Here is a 20,551-nt window from a genome sequence, read left to right on the forward strand (position 1 = left end):
GGTTTCCATGCAATGGTAAGGTCAGATTGATAAAAGGCGTTGAAATTCAGCTAAAGGCACTCTGGAAAAACAAAACACCGCAGCAACGGGAGTCACAAACCCTGCAAGGAGCATAATGCCCATCGTAAAACATGGCTGTCCTGACAGGGCAAAAGACAAATGCTCCCAAGCACATGCTATTCAAAGGCTGTGACAGCTTAGGCTGCCAGGCTGCTAATTCTTGCTGTTTTTAAGGTTCTTAAACAATCTGTTGACTCGTCTTCCAAGGAGAAACAGACTGGCACTGACTCGAAGACTTTTCTTCTCTTAATAATCTATAATAAAAGAAGAGCTGAGCTGCAAGAACAACCAGCCGGAGGAATCTCCCTCGTGCAAATTCCTGGATGTCACAGGATCCCTACAGGTATATCTACCATGATAGTTTCATGACCAAACACTAGCTTGCAGCTGGCACTCCTAACACCAGTGCTAATCCAGATGGAGAAATTTCCCCACAGGTTATGGAAAGTAATGCCTTAAAGACATCTACATCTCAAATCTATGACTGTAACAAAGACTTGCATACCTATTTTATTATCAACTGCACAACATTACTCCAGCCACATCTCTCCACTTTTTCCCCCAAAACACATTACCACAGTTAACAAATATTTAATATATGCAGGAATTCTTACATAAACTAGACGTTAGCACCTCCTAAATTCCCCAGCACTGCCAACATAGACAGATCCCTCCATAATTAAGCACAATGTGGTTATGCACGAACTGAAGGCATGAACCGTCACAGCACAGATACACAACACTCATAACTCCTTTGTTCTGATGTACTGCAACACACACCATCTTATTGGTCATTAAATACTATTTTTCCATATAATTTTAAATTGTTCCAAAATAAAGTGTTTTTCTAAATGTAATGCTTTCTCCTAACAACACTAAAAACAGTACTTGAGTTAGACAGTTTAATATGACCGGGGGGGGGTCTTAATAGAGAATGAGGAGAATTTAACAGCAGCCTTTAATTATTTGCTTGGTATAAGGGGGAAATCAGAACTTATCAGCCACACAGAACTTTCCCATCCATTTCAACTTGAGGGAAAAATTTGTACAGCAGGAAAGCATTTGTTAATCTTTCTCTATATCTCTGGTCACACAGGGACACTAACAATGCTACTACAGGTCATCCATTGGGGAGGGAGGTGGTCTGCCCTAATTGCACTTAAAAGGTAGGTCTGGACAGAAAATCCTCAAGTAACACTGCAAGTTTACAACTGCCTTGTCAGGGAGCAAAATACAAAAAGGGAGAATAAGGAGAGATGTTTATGGCCCAACCCACCTGGGCAGAGTGAAATACCAAACAGCACATGTGCTTACAGGTCCTCTGCTCTGTGCCACAGCTTCCTTGACTACTCTCATTTCATCATGTACAAAACCCATTAGTAATTGTCTGTTGCTGTGCTCCCGCCTTCAACACAAAGCCATGCATTTTCTGAATGCTGCTCCATATCATACCCACCACAGTCAGTTAAGCGATTGGTGATCACTTTTGAGTCTAAACACAGCTACTCTACTTCACAATATATGCAGCCTGTTTTAGGAAGGAAAAAAAAAGGCAAAGTCAATATATCTTTAACTTTGGTCAATTTTACTTTGTCTTTTGCAGCTGCTCTATAACAAGAATTATGCTTCTTAGCAAGAATTAAGAGAGTGTTTTCAACTAAAGAATATCTTGATTTCAATATTTCACCAGTCTAATTTAAAGTCCAGTTCCCCCTCATCGGATAAGTAGTTTCTCTTGGGTTTTGGACATATATCATTTTTTAAAAAGTACCAGCTGAACCATAGGGCTAAAAGAATATCTCTGAAAAACAATATCCTGAAACTACAAAGGTCACACTGTCCTCCAAGAAAAGAGCATCAAAAACACGCTCCAATTTGGTTGGTCCTTAGACACTGTCAGCCTAAAGCCAAACCAATTCAGAGCCAGATACTGCAAGCAAAAGAGAAGCTGTCTCTGGCTTGTGCTCTTCAGGATGCAAATGACCCAATGCAGGACACTGTAGTATTTGGGAGGGAGAAGGCATTAATTCAAATGAACAAAGTGACATGCCTTTCAAACATGGTTCAGGACCCACTTATATCAGAGGGAAGTACTTCAGCCCATCTATTCCATTAGCACCAGTAGGCCAACACCAAAGTTCTGCACACGCTAAAGTACTGCCTAAAATACAAAAGCAGAACAAAAGGAATCAGATATTGCTACGGAAAATGGACAAACTATTTTCCTGGCAGGCAAAAATGTTTTCCCAGAACATCAAAATCCCTATTGTAACTTATAACCATACCATTCAGATCCAAAGGGTTTTTTTAGAATGTTGGCAACAACATCTTCTTCAGAATTAAACATGCACTATGCCATATTTAAGCCTTGACCATGGGTGACCCAAAGTTAGCGCTTCTCCTCACAGTCCATCTTATCTTACGCACCCCAATTCCAACAGGTTACTTAGAATTAACATACCATACATCAGAAACAAGGATGGCAAATGCATTCCATTAGAGAGGAAAAACTTGTTTTCTACACTGTTCTTTGAGTCTTACACAGGACAGAGTTTACCACCTGAATACAAGGTTCACCAATGACTCTCTACATAATATCTCAAATTGCTGCCATGAAGATTTTAAAAACAGCATTTAGGGAGACCAACCCTCATCCTTGTGCGAAGTTCTTCCTTGTCGACCCTACAGAGATGCCTTGATTTGCTCTGCAGGTCTGCAAAGAACAAGAACGGACACATTTTCATAGGATGGAGACAGCATAGGCAGCCCCTACCTTAAATATCACAGAGTAGGGAAGGCTGGTAGAAGGAAACTTCTAGCACTGCTCCTAGGACTGCTTGTCCTTCTCCAGCACTGTGGTCAAAGACATAATCACTTACACACAGTAGGGCTACACTGACATTTTTAAAAAAAAAATCAGGGAGGAGAGATTCTGTTTGGTACTTTTAAGACCGACAATTCTAAAATACAAACTAAGCCCCAAACCTGAAGGGTTTCAGGCTACAAACAACCTACCTATGAACTTTACAAATTCAGATAATGATAGTATTTAATAAATAGAAACATAGTATGTAGCCTTCTGTATTTAATGTACTGTTATCGTAATTACATATGCAGTCAAGTCCTTGCCAAAGTCTTTGCAGCAAGCAAAACCAAAACTCTGCAGCAACTTTTGGAATTCACCTTTTGGTAAGATCCAAGCAGCCAAATAGGAAACTGAAACCACAGTCTGGGAAACTGTATAGCCACAAGCAGTCAAAAGCCCAGGAACTATACAGCACTTTTCCTTTTTCCCCGGACTGAGCAAGCCAGTCCAGTCATCCTTTGTGCCACTTCCAAAGACAGTTAGCAAAGTTATGCTTTAATTAGCTTCTCCAGAGCTATGAGCACAAGGAAGAGTACTGTACAACTTCAGAAATAAAAAGTGTGATAAAAAAAGGCAAACTGAGGCAGAGCTGGAAAGGAGACAGGGAAAGACCAGATAAAGCAAGAGACATGAAATCCCAAAGCATGTCCTCCCAAAATGCTGGGTATTATGTGGGGTGAAGCCAATGCTCATGCTCAGAACAAAGAGTCTTCTCATACCAAATAGGATTTAACATTATCTTTCTCATTTCTCATTATTGAAACGATTCATTTCATCCTAGACAAGACCTCTACAGTACACTGTATAATGGCTTGATATACCCAGCAAGACTAATGCACCTTTTGAGCATTTCTAACTTCTGGTTGACAAATTTTTTGTGGCAACATCCCACCCCTAGTCTTTCCCCAGCCTAGGGGTCTCCTTAGCTCTTCTATTATTTCCCCTCTAACACAACCCTTAACTGTTTTGTAACTCTAACAACTGTCATAATAAATATTTTACTAAAGACCAGATAAAATAAAAATATGTCTCTTAACTCATATTTTAAGGTAGGGAAAAGAAAAGAAAGGGTACTCTGGCATAGTCTACCAACAGATTAATTTATGCTGCCTTTTGTTCCATTTTCCATTCAAGGTTTAGCTGTTTTTTCCTTTAATATCTGTTTTAAAACTTAACATATCAAAAGACTGACTGTTTCTTCTGTAAACACACACTGTGCTTCAAACACACCAGGGCTGTTACCATTTAGAAAAATAAATAACTTGTACACATATTTATATTCTATTAGAACTAAATCAAGAAATATGCAAAGAATGAAAACACAATACTTCACTGCTTAGAGCAGAAGTTTAAAAAAAAACAACAAAACAACACCTACAAACCCCTGAAGTTCTCTTTCAGGGAGCCTACAGAAAGGAGGAGAGAGACTTTTTACAAGAGCATGTAGTAGCAAGAAAAGGGGAAATGGCTTCAAACCAAAAGTGAGTAGGTTTAGAGTAGATACCATGAAGAAATTCTTTACTCTGAGGGTGGTGAGGCCCTGGCACAGGTTACCCAGAGAAGCTGTGGATGCCCCTTCCCTGGAAGTGTTCAAGGCCAGATTGGATGGGGCTCTGACCAACCTGGTCTAGTGAAAGGTGTCCCCGCCCATGACAGGGAGTTGGAACAAAATGATCTTTAAGGTTCCTTCCAACCCAAGCTTCTGTTTCACTTACTCCAAGAAGTAGGAGTCTGCTGAGAAAGAGAAATTCAAAGTTTGTGTTTTCCTCTCAGTAGGAAAAATCACCTCAAGAAAACCCACATTTTCCTTAACAAAATATACCTATTAATTTCTGTTCTTCATACAGTACCTAATATAGAGCAATGCCATTACTATCTCTGTAACCACCAGTACCCACCAACACTGGGAAGGAGTCAAGCAACTAATTGCAGGCAAGCACAATTGTGCCACAGGTCTCGAGAGGAGGTGTTAAGTCGCTCCATGCTGGAGAAGGGACACGAGACCTTCCAGCTCAGCTGGTGGCACACAGCGCTCTTCCTCAGCAATCCTACACTGCTGTACCAAGATAACAAGTATATGTTTGCACAAAGAGGTCACTGACATGAAATTAAGCCACTAAATTTCAACCAATTTTAATATCTGAGAGCATGAGAATGAATTTGTCGGAGTGAAGTTCTATTGGTTACATATTCCAAAATTAATTGGAGCAGCAATTAATGCTCTGTATGCTGAAGAATTATATATACATGCCAGTCTTAACAGCAGTCACTCAAATATTCATAGAAAAAAAAATCCCAAGTACTATTCTCACTACACCTTCCTGGATGCACAGGCAGCGTGTAACATCCCTTTCACAGCACTCAGAAGTGCAGCACACGTAAAACATCAGAGTTCCCTACTAATAATAATATGGTCCCACGTCTGATGGTGGCTGCAACCTAACGAAACAGAAAAGCAATTCATGATTTACACAAAACCAAGATGGAGATTAAAAGTAAGATTTGTTTCCTCTAGAGAAAGACAGAATCTGGACCTAAATGATTATGATTACCAGTGACTATTCAGGCAAACAGATCATCTGTGATAAAAGCAACCAGGAAGTGTCTAGTAAACCATCATCACTCCTAGCTCTTATTTTTATCCTACAAAAAGAATTTTAAAAAGAATTAACTAGTGGCTTTTGTATCACCAGTGGCCCTACTCAGAAAATTAAAATGGTAATTATTCCTCCTTTTAAAACACATTCTTTTTTTTCTTGTAATACCTTTTTCTGCCCTTAGAATATGAGTCAGCAGTTGATTATCATCTCACAAGAGTAAAGTTCAAAACATGCCGCTTGTCTGAGTGGTGGCATCAACAGGCCTCCTCTGGCAACAGAATCATTGCTAACATGCAACTTGCATCTGAAGTTTGCAGTTCAAAAACTTAATACAGTTTAAGAAACTCATGTATCACAATTAGTATTTTGGGGAGACATTCCCTGTCATGTTGCCTCTTTTTTGTACATGTCATGCAGGGCTTCCTCAGCCTTGTTCTCACCTGAGGGAGGACACCTCCTCACCAGGGAGAGTGGCATGACTTCACCTGGGAGGTGGAGGAACCAGCCTAAAATCACTCATCAGCTGCCCTGTGATAGCATGAGGTACCTCAAGAGAAGAGAGAGCAGAGGACATGAGGCAGACATCTGGGTAGCTCTCACTTAGCTGTATTCCTAAACCCATTTCTGTATTTCTCCAGTTCTGCATGTTGCTTGGTCCCCGTAAGTTTTTATTATTGTAGATCCCACCTCTCCAAGCAACCTAACCTGCTACAATACACTGTGGAAGCAATGAAGCTTTCTTCAGGGATAGCATGAGGACAGTGAAAACCCCATCAGTGTGACAGGACCTAAACACAGCATCTACCTACACAATTTCATTCAGAATGCAAGAAAAGAGACAAGACTTGCTGTTCTCCCTTCTCCCCTTCCACTTTCTGAAGACAAAAGTTCTCATTTCTAATATACATGAAATGTTTGTGCTTGTCTGACTCAATGTGGAAAGGAAAGCATAAAAAGAGTAACTGGGTCAAGGGAGCAATTATCAAGTTATATTAACATGGAGAAATCCATGTGACACCAGGAAAACCAGAAGATCTAAAAATTCCTGTTGGTATGCCATTTCTTAACTTTGTACTTAAAGCATCTAATTAAAAGCTGCCAACCTCATTCTAACATTATAAATACTTTGCTTTTATTTTTGAAGATAAAGGTTTTACAAAAAAGGTGTTTTTAAACATAGAAATTGTTATACCATGAAAAAGCAACGAGCAAAGGAAGGAAATGAGCATGTAAAAGCCTCCTAAGATTACTCCACTTCAGAAGCAATAAGCAAATTTTCAAATCTTGATTCTGACAATGAGCTGCCATTCTACAGTAAGCTCAATTTCTGAAGCCATCTCTGGTGCCTCTTAAGATAACAGCACTAGAGTTAGACTTGCCAATAGACCTGCCTTTTTTTTTTTAATACCTGCTCCCAACAGAGCAGGTATTTAAACCAGTATAAACTCCACACTGTTATTTTACTATGGTGCTTTGCCTCTTTCAGACACTTAGTAAAACCAGTCTGCTCCAGCTGCATAATTCTCACCTTGTCAAATTGTGAGGTTCTCTGCAATTGAAAATCCTTTAATGGAACTGTTTTGCTTCAAGTTGAAGCACTTTATTAAGTTTAAAATATTTTGTTGCTTTCTAGTTATGGCTAACAGCTATGAAAACATCCATTTCAAAAGTAAGAAATAATTTCACTATTTTCCATATGGTGTGCAGATACAATCTGAGGTAAGAAAATATTAGCCTCCACAAGAGCCAACCATTCGTGTGTACATTGCTGTTTCAAAGAAAAGTTTCTTTCACCCACAGCTTTTGAGAGAGGCAGAAACAGGGCTTATCAATGAGCTTGTCATATTCAACTTACAAACCCTTGGAAAACACTAGTTTTTAATCGTTCATTTTTACCAACCACCTGTGGCCACTTGACAAGCTTTGCACAGGGTCTCTCATGGCCTTTTTAAACTCCCTGTTGTGCCATGAAAGCATTTGAATCAGCTTCTGAATTAGAGATAATAAAAGCTATAGACACTATTGCATTAGGAATAGCCAAGAAAATGCAAAGAACGTAGCATATGTGTAAAATTCCTAGACACAAACTTCAGTTTCTGCAAAACAAACCAAAACACATTTATTCTCCAATTTGAGTATTTAGAATCTTTCAGGAAAAACCCTTGCCTGTGCTTAAAACAGACAAGGGAAGGAAAGAAAGAAACCTAGAAATCACCCTTAAATGGGTTTATATTGTACTTAGTACAGACTATGGCTCCCCACTGCTCCACTGAGGAGTTTTATATGGAGGTTAGTGCCTAACTCCATGCAAGTGATTTAGGCTTATTTTACTGCTGTATTTTGTAGCTGATTTCATCATCTAGCTCCTCTGCGTAATTAAAATTCCTCTTCATCTATTTATGTACTAGTTCCTGCCTCCACCTGAACCCTCTGGCAGGTGCCTTTCCTGAGCCAGCCCTTAGGAGCATCAGTATCTTTATTTTGGAATTGCAGAGTATACACATCACTCTCCTTAGAACATCTCGTCTGTCAGTTTTAAAAATCTATGCAAATTCAGCTTAATTCTCTACCATGTGGACATGCTACAGGATTGAAGACCTCCTTTCAAGATCACCTTCTGCAAGGAGGATTCACATCCTGCCATAACAGCACACTGCATTTACCCATGCCAAAAACATCTGCTTGCAATCTCAGCTCAAAGAGCAACCCCAGAATGGGGAAAGCCCAGTTCCATGCTTGAACACTGGCTGCTTGAGGAAGTTCTCAAGTATTGGCACTCAGCAGCAGGGCAAACTCAGGATGTACTAATACCATGTGCCAAGCAAGAATGCTCTACGAGAGCCTGAGGCCACTGTGCAAAAAGTATCCACCCCATTACTTTGGGAGAACTAATGACACCAGTACAAACATCAGCAACCTGTGAATTTTCCATCCCTATACCACAGCAAAAATAGTACAGGCAGCAGAAGCTAAAGCTTAACACTAGTTAGGTTTGCAGTTGGATCAGCATCTCCTGAATCAGCCCCACAATGTCCAGTTTTGGTTTTACAGCTGGAATGTTGTGTGGGCTAGCAGTCTTATTTTAAACTCTTGCACACGTGTTACTTAACCCACAGATTTAAAACATCCTCGGGACTTACAGAGATGAACCTTAATAGCTTTCTGGGAGTAATAGGATTTATTGGGCCAAAAATTAAGGGGTTACAAGCTCAAACTTCTGATTTATAGCAGAAGCTCATATTTCTTAATTTAAGTCCCACTGCAAGCTGGGATACTGTCAACCAGATCAAGTGCTATTTTCTCCAGCTCTATATTTACACTTCAAGGATTATGTAGAAGCACAAAGAAAAAGCAAATAAACCAGCTAAATGCCTCAATGTGAACCTTTTGGGGAAGGTTCAGAGAAGTCTGGGTTATACGTCTTCAAACAGGTCTCCAAAGTAGTATAAATCTAGACATCCATCAGAACTCAAAGAAGGAGGATCCAAGCTTTAAATTTAGGAAAACAATTGTTTTACCTTGCATATGCACAAGAACTTGAGAAAGCATTGCGAGGAAGGCAGGTTTCTCTTCTGCTGTGGAAAGAGGTGCAGCTGAAGAATTTTAGCCTCACCCATGCAAAATTAGATATTTATTTTGGATAAATCCCACAAAATGTTTTCCGCCCAGCTAGCACTCCTACCTGCTGGCTTAGCAGCAGCAGACCAAGGCACTGTGCTGCAGGATGGCAGGCAGCCAGTCGCCAACTCCTGTTTCTCTCCAGAGACTGGCAGGGTAGACTGCTCAGTAAAGCCTCTGGATTACTGCAAAGCAAGGACAGAGGCAGCTCTCATCTGCTGCGTCTCCAGGGCTACAAGGGTCACCAGAGCCACTGCTACCAGAGAGACACTTTCATACAATTCTTACCAGCAAGGTCTGTCACAAATTTAGGGGTGCACCTCACCATATCCTGCCTGTCAGCTGTTCTCATCACTGCAACACGTGCACAGACGTTGGAAAGGAGGGAGAAGAATGAGCATCACCTCCTGACTTGCTGGTAGGACCAGGCAGGCACTGAGGGACCCCCCTTTTTTCTGCCCAAAAAAGAGTAAGTAAAACCACATCACATCACTGTATCTCTTGCTACATACTGGCTGTCCAAAACCAGAGAGTGGAGACTGTATTTCAGAACCAGCATGTAGTAGTGCTGGCTGATTTCTAGCCCAAAGCAAGATAGGAAACAACAGAAGCATGACTCCCACCTGAGGTACAAACCCTTAACAATGTTCTGAGGGTCCCATCACTTCAGGACATCCTTGGCATTAAGCCTCATTGACATCCCTCAGAGCCTCCCAATCACCCCTCTTGATCCCCCTTCCCCACACAGACCTATCACTGAGAATATCTGAATTTTCTGTGGTCTGCCTTTAGAGTTACACCTCAGTGCAAGGGCATCACAGTATTGACATGCTGTTAGGCTACAAAGACAAATTTCCCAAGGAACCCTTAAGCAGTTTCCCTGGCAAACAGCACCATCTTTATCACATAAGGACATATCTATAATGGTTTTCAAAAAAGAATTACTGGTCCCTGAACACTCATATGCCTCTACCAGAGAGCTTCCTACACTTTGACATATATAGGACCATAGTGTCTACCCACGATTAAATCCATACTTGCAAAGGGAAATATACAGGATATTTTATGGAAAAAGTTTATCCATGCCAATGCTGATGTAACAGCATGCAAAGATTATAAAAATAAGGTTAAAACACACTTCTATAGTGAAGCATGGTTTGCTAGCAGCTCTTGCACACTCTTAAATAATAGCACATTTAAAGCAACACTGCTTTGTGTTATTTCAATATCCTTGGGTAGTCATCTTACCAGCCTACGAAGTTATCTAACAATAAGTCTGATCTCAAACATTTCCAAGAAGCAAACATCAAATAATTAGAAACATGTTTCTTTTTTAATGCTTCTCTGTTCAAATACGCAAGTGTCATCAAACATTTTTCCTAAATTTGAGAACTTTTTCAAGATAACAAATGTCAAACTTCTCCAAAAAACCCCAAAAAATCCTGTTTGTCTGAGTACATGTATCTTTTCTTATACAGCTGTGTTACTTAAATGACTCCCTTCACTGATGGTTCTCATGTTGTTTGACTGTTTTCTTAAACTGTGATGGGAAAAAGACAAAGGAGGGAGGAAAGAAGAAAAAAAAAAAAAAGGCAAGCAGGCTCCCACAGGACTCTAAAAATATGAGTTATTTCCCAAGCAGGCAATTCTCGCCATCTTTCAGATTCAAGTGAAATTACCTTTATAACCTTCCCCTTTCCTTTTACCTATCAGTATATGTTCCATTTCTGTTGTATTTTTAAGCTGACTTTTACATCTATACTTTTGGGAGAAGATAATATCAGAGTAAAATTTAATTTCTTAAAAGGCAAAATTTTTTTTAACATTTCAATTTCTTCTAGAAGTCCCAAACCATAGTAAGAATTTAATAGTAACTAATGGAGGATATGATACCATACTGTCAGCCAAGATAACACAAAATAAGGGTGGGGTATTAGCATTTTATACAAGCACACACCCACTACACACACTGCTATCTCATGGAATTATGTATTATCAAGATGGGTTTTTAATCTATCAACATCTTTAATAGGCTTCAAAGTCTCCAGTTCCCTGGATACACCCTGCTCCCATTGCAGCGATGGGGAGGAGTGGACTGGCAATGCTTGCACCGCTTCATCCTTCCCTGGCCCTCCATGGCCAGCAAACCTGTCCAAGGGCAGGCCAGCTTCCTGCCCCACTTCCTCCACACCTGGGGCAAACACCCCTCTCCTGGACTCCTTCAGCAACAAGGGCAAAGCAATACGGGACCATTACGGATGGTACACACCGGTCTAAGCAGGTCTCCGCCGTATGGCAGAGGAGAAGGCACAGCTGCAGCAAGAAGGCAGGAAGGACCAGTGGTACTGTATGGTTCCTCTACGAGCACTGGATTTCACTTTCCAAGCCACATCAGCTCCACACTGCCCCTCTTCCTCCCCAGAAATCAGGTACCCACTCCATCACTGCAGCACTAGCCCCTCTCTATCCTAGTGGCAGGCCATCTCCCCATATGTTTAAAGATAGTAAAACAGACCTCAAACTTTCCTGGTATGGCAACACAAACTGTGCCTGCTCTCCATTTCCTATATTTTCCAGCATCAGAGAAAAAAATGGCTTTATGAAGGAAAAATGACCACTTAAGCATTCAAGAGGGAAGAAAAAACAGCAGGAAACTTTTGCATAGATTACTTTCATTGCTTTGAAATACCTTACATCACTCTCGCAAAGGGAGTTACCAAAACTTAACTCTGTCCTAATACTTTTAACCTTGTTCCCCTTTCTGCTGACCAGCATCACTACAGTGACTTAGCACACATCCAGGGCCAACCATTCCACAGGAAAACACAAGTTTCCCACAACAAAACTGCCAGGACACACCATGCCTGCCACTCTATCTGTGTTCCTGGCCTGGTGGACCTAACAATCCCCCAGAGGTTTTATACCCAGATGGGTATCAAGGGAAAAAAACCAAACACGGACATCCTGCATCTCCTGCTCATATAGAAGGCATGCAGGATGCTGACAAGTGCTGGAGGTTTCCTTAAGACCATATGTATCCCAAATACCCAGGTTCCCTATGTATTTACTTCCAGATGAATCTTTCTTTAAGTTCATAGATTGTGCCGTATATGTACTTATCTTCAACTCATTTAAACAACTTAATTAAACTATCTTTCCATTATGCTGCATTTAAATCCTAATTTAATCTGACAAGTGCCAAGCTCTCCATGGGAGAGCAATCCTCCTCCTTATTTCTCTTCTTTGCAGTTCCCTTTCATCTGTCATGCTGGTTCTCTGCACAGCTTCCTCCATAGCTACACAATTCAATACGTTGCTAAGAAATACCTCTTCCTAACAATAATCCTCTTTGCAAATAGAATTAGCAAGGCAAGTGTAAACACGAGAGCAATGAATTCGTTGTCTTATTTACCCAAACTACTGCTTCCAGTTCCTTATAATGAAATTCTATATTAAATATATAGGATGGCTTAATGTCAAGCTCCTCATTTTCTGAATTCTGCATCTGGCCAGTAAGCACCCTGCAGCATCTCCCTCCAACTCAGATGAGAAATTATAGTTATGAGGTTTCCAATAAAGGCTTAACTAATTTGTGCCAATATTAGTCACACCAAATTATTGCCATTTAATAACTGTTTGGAGGGCTTTCTACCCCGAGAACACTGCAAAGGAAAGACATGTTTGTACAACAGACAACAACAAAATATATAAAGCTTATGGTAGTTTCTTCTGTTCAAACAAGTTAATTCATAAAGGTAGGGAACATTTAGTGCCTGCCAGTTTCCTTCCCTTTGGAATCAGTCCTTCACACACAATAGTTGCATTGGGAACACTCCCTCCATAATCAGCTAGTAGACATAAGAAAAAAATCAGTTGTGACCGAGAGAGTACTGCATGAAGCATATTTTAGTACCAATATTAAATCCAAAGGGTATTTTTAAACACATAATCTACACTTGGAATCTGCAGCGGTAGTTTAGAAATGTTCCTTTTGGTGCAATTGAAAATTAAACTGTGTTTGCACTAAAGGGAAACAAAAAATAACCTCCAACAAAACAGCTAAACACACTACAAAACTGCTTAAAAGCATATCACAGCAAAGCATGACTAGTGCTTCCAGGAGGGTCTTCTCAAAGGCAGGCAGAATTGATGTTTGTCTGACGGAATACATTAACTGGGGTGCAACATAATCCAGCAAGGAAGACAAAGGAAAGAGTGAAAGGTTCCTGTTTTCTACAGAAAATAAGGACAGCCAAACAGTAATAAATCATTGAGTTACACCTCCATTTTGAGAGGACACCACAGAGATTTTAGCGGAGGTTAAATTGTGAAGTCCAACAGATTTAACTGTCAAATGTAAGTCTTCCAGGAGTTTGCTTAAAGTACTTTACAGTCGTAGCATTATTCGTAACAAAACAAACCAGAATTACAAATGCTGGCTACACGGTATTGACATCAGAAGAAAAAATTTGCACATTTTATTTTCTAGGAAACCTTCCTCTGTCACATATTATTACTTTCAATGCACTACTACTCAAGTTAGCAGTTTACATTCATGAATTCCTAGAGTAAACGGCATCTGACTTCATTCATCTGAGATCAGTGTTCAGTATCAAATGCTGCGCAGACTACTGATAAAGGCAGAAATCTGCATCTAGTTAATCATCCTAATTGTTATGCAGACCACTTTAAAAAGGGACTAATCAGTGTTATACTCAGATGCAAGGTTTGTTCAGCAGTAAAAGTCACCATCTAAATGCTCATACAAACAAATAACACATTTTCAGGGGCAACTGAAGCTCAGCACATTTCAGCTAAAAAATGAGAATGGTTTTGACGCTTGGAGACAGAACTTCGAGATTGACCTTAGATCTCCAGGTAAATCGAGTTTCATCTTTCTAAAGCATAAAAAGCCCACCACACAAGGTCAACTCATTATCCTGCAAGTGATGGAGGCCAAGTGTCCGCTGTCTCTGTCAGAGCAGACTCCTACATTCATTTCCAATTGCCTTGCTGCAGGGTCTGCCTTTATACCCTTGGCAATAGACTTCAGCAAGGAGGACCTCAGATGAGGCACAGATAAACAAGTGTTCATTAGCAATCTCAGGGCACTGTCTGCAATGCTTCCTTCAAATTCTTCTGACAGAGCTCTGCAACATCGTGCTCGAAATAGCCTTGAAGAAGGTGAATGGAAAGTGGTAAAAGAGACAACAATCTCAGTAAGGTTCCAGGGGAATACAGAGCTGCAAAAACTAACACCTCTACTGGGATACTAATTAACTCAACTGATGCTAATGATAAAAAGAGAGTATTTGGTCATCTGGATAAAATGTCTATTGTACAAAACTCAGTACAGCTTGTACAGAGAGATGTCCTTTCCGAGTTCTTCAAAGGTGCCAAACGTGGACAAGGTACACCCATTCCTTCTGACCTACGTGAACTTCCAAAAGAACATCAACCACATCCCTTACCAAAAAACTGAAGGCTTTCTTGGGGAAATAAGGCAGACAGAAATAAGAAAAGGTCCTATGTGGGGAGATAGATGGCTGAAAAATAGAAGGAGGATAAGGGTAAGAGTAAACTGTCTCTTCTTTGAGTGAACAGAAGTTACCAATGAAGTTTGGCAGAGACATATGCTCAGGCTTTGGCTGCTTGACACATTCATGTGAGACAAGGAAAGGGGGATGAACAGTGAGTCGAGGAAGTGTGATGATTAAAAAATGTATTATGGTAGAAAGGTCAGGATGTGAAGAATTGCACAATCTCCTCTGGGAGACTGAGTCAATAAGGGTGCAAAGGAAAGCTAATGCAAATAAAACACAAGAAATGTAAGAAGATGCACATGGGAAAGACGCAACCATGTTTATACGTCACTATGGGATTCCAAACTGACCATACTCCTAAAGAAACATCTTGACATTTCAATTTCACAGATTCAAGAAACTAACTCTCTAGCAAATCTCCAAAAAGCAAATCAAACATTACAAATCACTAAGAAAGAAAACAAAACATGGTTATTTCCCTGTATAGCCCCAAAGCTCACCTACATGTTGAAAACTGTATACAGCCCTGATCCTCCCATCCTAAAATGACAAGTAGAACAAGGATCAACTCCTGGAAGAGGTTGCTCATGGTCCAGAATGGCTTCCAGACAAAGAATATCCAAGTAGGCAATTCTTCAGGCAGGTCAAAAGGCAACTTGATGACGAAGACAGAGGCCTACAAAATCATGAATGGCATAAGTACAGGATCACTAACCATCTCTGCCACACAAGGTGACTCTTAAGTCACCACATGAAGGAAGCCAAGCAGAAGGAGGGAATTCCTTACACAGCCAGAAGCAGACCCATAGAGAAGCAGCACTCCTGGCCAAAGGCCATAGAGGCTGAACGAGGTCCCAGGAGGCTGCAGACAGAGCAGATATGCATTTGGAACCAAAAGCTACTAAATGTTTTGAAGCAGGGAAAGTTTGCACCTAACTCTGGCAACACCAAGCTGAGAACAGAGAGAGGGTCAGAGAGTATCTATAGAGGAGGTTTTGAATAAGGGCATCCTGTTCTTATTTTTCCTTGGATATCTGCTTCCATGGAGAGGAAAAAAAAATACTGCAGAAAACAACAAATTAAAAAGGGAGCAGGCTGAAGAAGGAAAAAAAAATTAGGAAACTAAAGCAGGACACCACACAGAGCATCTCAACAACACCCTCTGCTCCTTAAATCTCTGGGGACAGCGTGGATTACTCCTCTGCCTGCACAAAGCCATAATGAGACAAGGAAAGAGAAACAGGCACAGAGCACAGAGGTGCTGAGATACCGGTCATCAAGTCTGGATCCCACCAGCCCACGGAGAGAGGCAGGAGGAGACTGACAAGAAGATCCCATTCCTTTGCAGGGCACTAGATAGGAAAGCTATAAATAAAAAAAACCCAAACACCTGTAAACTCAGGAAGAGGCTTTGGAGAAGCAAGAACAGGAACTGCAGCCTCATGCATTAGCTATACATGTCCCAAGGTCTCCTTTTCCCTGCAAAAGGGATGTGAGTCACAGAGTCAAAGAAGCACATCATAAATGTACCCATTTCCACCTCTCCATTATTTTCTCACATTTGATTTCAGCAGGGAATAGATCAGCCTAAAGTATAAGTCAGCAAGAAAGAGCCCCTCATCCCTCCTGATGGCAAGAGACCCTTGCTTTGGCCCATAATAGTTGCTCTTTCATTTCTATACTTACTACATCTCTGAGAAGCAGTCAGGTACTGCTGACAGTCACAGTATCCATTATACAGCATCCACAGCTGGTTGTATTCCACGTTGCACACGCGATATTTTTAGAGTCAACTACAGACTTTATTCAAGTTCAACTACTGCAACCACCATGCCAGATAACTCAGCTATTCTGCATGACTGCAAATTGAGACAAATCCCATGCACAACTAGCTCAACTAGAGTTGTTTTCAAATTTACTTTAACTTCATTTATTCCAGTCTTCCAGTCACAGCATAGCTTGGAGCACTGGTCTCAGTTCACAGCATCTGAGTCTGCTGTACAGCCCCCCAAGAACTGCTTTTTTATCTTTCTTGAGAGGATTTATGAATTACTTATATGGGGGGGGAAGGTTTGCTGCAGTTCATTTTTTAACCTGAAGGTTAGTAAGCTCAAGCAGCTCACATGCACAAACATATAGTCTTCTATTGCACAGTTCTGATTTAAAGCAAAAGGATTTTCCACACAATTACATGCAGCTGTTAGACAACACATTATTTTGCAGGGGGGAAAAAAACTAACACGCAAAACATTTCAGAAAGTGGCCACTAAGCACACTGCAACCCTTTCTATGCAGCAATACAAATTGTAAAGCAAACATTTTTATGCCAGTTTTGAATGTCAGATTTTAAAAATAAGAAACTCTAGCGCAGAAAATCTGTGTTAACTCAGACATACGGAAAAGCTTTTCCTGAGTCACCAAGCCTTATTTCCTATTGCCACAGCCAAGCACACAATACAGACTTCCTCAGTATATCCTCAAGACCCAGCTAAGGGGCTTGCTTCCATTTATCCCACTTGAAGGTAGTTCTAGAACCTCAGTCCATTTAGGGAAGAAACTCTGTAAATTCCAACTTAAGTTTATTCATGCCAGTTTATATCCATTTGTTCTCATGCCAACATTGTTCTTTAGCTTAAATAGCTCCTCGCCCTTTCTAGTGTTTATATCCCTGCTGTATTTGCAGACTGCAATCATATTCCCTCTCAGGCTTCATTTGCTAGGCTAAACAAGCTGGGCTTTCCTCATGTCCTATGGAATAGCAGGCATTTCTGTTCTCCAGCTTCAGTCTGCACCTGTCCCACCCACAGGTGAGAGAACCTGTGCCTGGCACTCCCTAGGAACTTGCAGTCTTCCCACCCCCCCTCCTGCCAGTGTCCTGGCCAAACACACTCTACCATTACCTTTACTTTCTCCACGGCAGCAAGGCAGCAGCAGCTTGATCTGCAATGATCCAATGCACCCAGCACATGCCCTGCTCTACCATTCTCAGTAATGGAGCTCCCTGCTTGCAGCAGGGAACAAAGGCAAGACTTTGTCTTCCACCAGCAAGTGGAACACAGTACAGTTTGCTTTCAGCATGGATGATTTGTTCAAGTGTGACCACACATCCTAGGTCAGAGCTTGCTATCTGATGGAGATGTAATCATTTGATTGCTCACCATAATCTACCAACTACCAGGATTCATTTTAGTTTTTCACAATCTCTGCTAAAAAACCCTTACAGTAGGCAATCTGAAGTATTCAAATTCCCCTTTATCTATCTCCTGAAGTAACCACTCTCTTCAGCTTAAACCCTGCAGCAGACCTTTCTAGGCTCCTCAGGCATTTCCTAAGGAAGTCACCATCCCTCCTGAGGAAGAGCACAGCACAGCCTACTCAACACCACACCAAAAATGACCAGTTTTGTCACTGGTTCCCAACTTAGTTGCAGAACTGAAAAACAAAAGAAATAGTACAGGTTTCCAAGTCATGCATTCCATTTCCCAGCAAATGATTCCCACAGTTGTAATCTACTGCTTAGATGACTCTCTCGCTGGGAAAGGCGCATTCACTCCTGCTGTTTCAGAGCCAAGAATCGTCCTCCTCGTTACAACCAAGTTACGTATTCTTCCTAATACATGAAAAAATTATTCTTCATCCCAAAGAGTCCTCTCCAGATCTCAATTTCCCCTAGGTGGCAAAAAAATCCTAAAAATACAAACCGAAAAGTATTCCATCAAACACTCATTGCTGTAAAGTAAAGGAAGAACAAAAATACCCACACTCCTTATGACTGTTCCAGGCAAAGAAATTAATGAGCCAAGACTTTGTCCCAAGGTCACCATAAGAGGATGTTTCTCCCTTTAAGTGCTAGGACATCTGCACACTTATTTTAACTAAATGCAATTATGCAGGCAGAAAATAGTTTTAAATACAAGGCACACAACTCCCTCAGTCTTTCAGAATATACTAGAGCATGAGATGGCAGGACGATGACATGTCAGATCTAGAATGAACTAGAGGAACACACCGTCGAGCCAGAGGACACAGCAAAGCTGCAGCAGCTCAGCAGCAACCCCACACCTCAGCTTCTGGGGCAACACAGCAGACCTTCAGAGAAGCACTGAAACTTGCTGCAGATACTGTCATCCTGCACAACTGATTGCAGATACCATTTACCATGTACAGCTACCAACAGCATCCACAATGCAAAAAGCCTACAAGCTCATCACCACTTCAGTGTTGAGTTTTTTTCATTTTAGTTATTTTGAGTTTAAAGCCAAGAACTACGCTTGTCCTTCCCAGCAAGCAGAAGCCCACCCAAGAATTATAAAACATTGCAAACAAGTAGGCAAAGCAACGAAGTACAAATACAAACCACTACACTTTCCATTTTATCTGTCTGAATTCACTCTCTCTCAAGCTGCAAGTAGAGACCCAGGCAAATTCGTGAGAACTTCCAAGTGGGATTCATGGGGTCCATGTTTTGTTCCAAGGACTGTATTTTTTTGCACGCTCCCATTTGCAAGCCTGCGTGCAACCCTCGACTACGATTTAATCACAGAGCTGAACTCGCAAAGCCCGTTCTAATAACAGTAATAATTTTTTTTAAAAGGTACTTCTACAGGCACTTTTGACACTTTTCAGGCTTTTTTACCGCACTACCATCAGCAGAACCAGACCGGCTGCCGCTGCTATTCGCCGCCCGCGGGCGCAGAGCCCACGCTCGCCCCAGGCTGGAGCCAGCTCTGCAGCAGCAGCGGCAGCACCGCAGCGCTCCTGCACGCCGGGGGAAGGCAGCGGACCGCCAGCCGTTCCCAGCCCCACACCCTCGAGGCGGGGATGCGCCGGAATCGCCCCGGGCAAGGGCGGCGGGACCCTCCCCCGGCCTCCTGCCCGCTCTCTCGGGCAGCGGGCCGGGGCGGCGGCACCGCGAGCGGCCGCGCACCGAGGGCTCCGCCGCGGACACGCTGCGCTGCGCTGCGCTGCCCGCCCTTTTTCCTCCTTCCCGGCCCGCCGCCGAGCGCACCTGCCCGCCGCTCCGCTCCGCCGCCCGCCCCGGAGGCGCCCGTAGCCGCTGCGGGATGCGGCCAGCCTTCCGGAAACGCTTCCCAGCCCGCTGCGCTTACCCAGGAAACGATTCCGGCCGCCGGCCGCCACCGCCCCTCCTCTCCCTCCGCCCCGGCCACCGCCCAAAGCCGCGGCCCGCAGGGGGCCGGCCGGGCGGGGCGGGCGCTGCGGGGCCGCGTCGTGTGTGTGCCCGCTGCCAGCCCCCGCTCCACCCTCGCCACACCCTCGCCAGACCTCGCGCCCGCCCCGGACTCCCGCCAGACCTCAGGCCCGCGGTCCCTCGGCGGAGCAGCACTGGGGGCTCTTAGTCAACAGCTCACTGGCAGCCTCCAGAGCAGATGTCCTTCTGTGAAGGAGCAGGGATTGTGTGTGAGGCAGGTTACCCCTGAAAAAAAAGAAAAAAAATCGGTTTTTTTCCTTAGGGGAAAAGAAGGGTCTGGCTTATGCTTGGCAAATGTAGTAATGCCCATATCAAGATGAGGCAGTGGCAATTACACTCCCAAAATGCCACCTGCTGTATTCTAGCGCTCCTCCAGCAATAATGAGAGCCAGAGAGGTAGACAGCCAAGAAGGTTTGGAAGCCCACCTAGAAGAAGACCTTACAGCTATGTGAAAGGAGGTTGTATACAGGAGGAGACTGGTCTGTTCTCCCAGGTAAAAAGCAATAGAACAAGAGGAAACAGCCTCAAGTTGCACCAGGGGAGGTTTTTATTGGACATTAGGGAAAATTTCTTTACTAAAAGTGTGGTCAGGCGTTGGAATAGCTGCCCAGGAAAGTGGTAGGATCACCGTTCCTGGAGGTACTTGAAAGGATG

General features: G+C 42.4%; 1 protein-coding gene across 13 annotated transcripts in view; it reads right to left on the minus strand.

Moving 5' to 3' along the window:
* APBB2 (amyloid beta precursor protein binding family B member 2) overlaps positions 1-19,852 on the minus strand; it is a 192,739-nt gene extending 172,887 nt beyond the window's left edge. For 12 of the 13 annotated variants that reach the window (XM_027686689.1, XM_027686697.1, XM_027686691.1 and 9 more), the window contains exon 1: positions 19,696-19,783. The gene's annotated coding sequence lies outside the window, so the exon portion shown is untranslated. The other variant, XM_027686688.1, reaches the window with a different exon arrangement.
* Positions 19,853-20,551: the final 699 nt, after the last annotated feature.

This window comes from Neopelma chrysocephalum, unplaced genomic scaffold (genome assembly GCF_003984885.1).
Source record: "Neopelma chrysocephalum unplaced genomic scaffold, ASM398488v2 Primary Assembly neopelma1_71, whole genome shotgun sequence".
In the NCBI taxonomy this organism is placed as follows: Eukaryota; Metazoa; Chordata; class Aves; order Passeriformes; family Pipridae; genus Neopelma; species Neopelma chrysocephalum.